This window comes from Phocoena phocoena, chromosome 8, assembly GCF_963924675.1.
Source record: "Phocoena phocoena chromosome 8, mPhoPho1.1, whole genome shotgun sequence".
NCBI lineage: Eukaryota > Metazoa > Chordata > Mammalia > Artiodactyla > Phocoenidae > Phocoena > Phocoena phocoena.
The window spans coordinates 60,993,559-60,995,110 of record NC_089226.1 but is presented as its reverse complement, the minus strand read 5'-3'; the positions used below and the strand labels follow the sequence as shown (position 1 = coordinate 60,995,110).

Sequence of the window (1,552 nt, the reverse complement as noted above, 5' to 3'; positions counted from 1 at the left end):
GAATAGATATGCACACATATCCTCTCAGTGAGTCCCCTAGGCAAGGAGATGTTACAGTATATATGAGTATGAAATAGTTCAACTCTGATCAGAGCAACAAGAGGATTACCAAAATAATACTTCTATATGCTTTCCAATGATCTCAGTCCCCCAAAACTGTAATTATAGAAGCTGATGCTGCCCCACAAAAGGCTCAGTGGTAAGATCTGAAACATTCAGAAACCTCAAAAGTTAACTCCACCACTAATCCTCCCCCGAGATCCAGGTTGACCCACAGGGGTTGTGCGCCACTGTGTCCTTCTGCTGCTCTACGATACATCAACCCTTTTCTGCTGGAAGCGCTTTAGGAGGCCCTGACGGATCTGCTTAGACTTGATGCAGTAGACAATGGGGTTCGTGAAGGGCGGAACCAAGAAATGCAGGTTGGCCATAAGCACTGCCAGAGCAGGGTAGCTGTGCTTCTCTACTCGGTGCAACACAGACAGCCCCAGTTTGGGCAAGTGAAAGATGAGAACAATGCAGAGGTGTGAGACACACGTGTTGAGTGCCTTTACGTTTCCCAGGTGACGCAATGCTCAGCACAGTCCTCAGGATCAGGGCATAGGACAGTATGATGAGGGAAGAGTCAAAGCCCAAAGAGAGGAGGATGGAGACCAGGCCAACCAGGCTGTTGACCTGAGTTTCTGAGCAGGCCAAACCCACAAGGTCACATGCAGGCAGTAACAGTGAGAGGGTACACTGATCTGGGGAAAGAGCAGACACTGCAGGAGGATGGGTCCTGGGAGATTGAGCAGGACAGCCCCCACCAGGATGGCAGGCCCCACTTTGGCCATGGCTGAGTGGGTAAGAACTGAGGCATAGTGCAGAGGGTCCCGGATGGCAACAAAGCGATCAAAGGCCATGGCCAGAAGCACACCAAATTCCACATAGGTGAAGGCGTGGATGAAGAACATCTGTGCCGCAGAAAGATTGAAGGGCAGCTCACCGACACCCAGCCAGAAGAGCTGCACCATGGTGGGGAAGGTGGAGGCCCAGAGGCCCAGATCAGAGGCTGTCAGCATGGACAGGAAGATGTACATGGGTTCGTGTAAGGCTGGATCTGTGCAGATCAGGAAGAGGATGATACTGTTACCCAGGATGGAAACCACACAGATGAGGTTGATGGGGATGGAAACCCAATGATGAGATGCTCCCAGACCTGGGAAGCCAGTGAGACGGAAGGTAGAATAACCAGAAGTGCTGGTGTTGCAGGAAACCATAGTGATTCCAGGAGTTGTCCACCCTATATGTAAGAAGCATTCATTCACTTGATCATCACTTATAAAGTCCCTACCAAGTACTAAGGGCTGTAAGGGAAGAGCTGCCCCGTCACCCTTTCTCAGGCCATGAGAGAAAACTCATTCCTCTGAGGAACTCCATTCCCTCCATTTTCTTTATAACTTAATCTTCTCCTTGAGTAAAGTGATATTGAATAAATTTTATGAGCTAATCTCTGCTTATTGCCTTAGCCTCTCAGTATCTATTCTCTCTTTGACCTAAATAAACAACCTCC

General features: G+C 49.2%; 1 pseudogene; it reads right to left on the bottom strand.

Moving 5' to 3' along the window:
- Positions 1-308: 308 nt before the first annotated feature.
- On the bottom strand, positions 309-1,259 carry LOC136127547 (olfactory receptor 51H1-like; annotated as a pseudogene).
- Between the last annotated feature and the right edge of the window lie 293 nt (positions 1,260-1,552).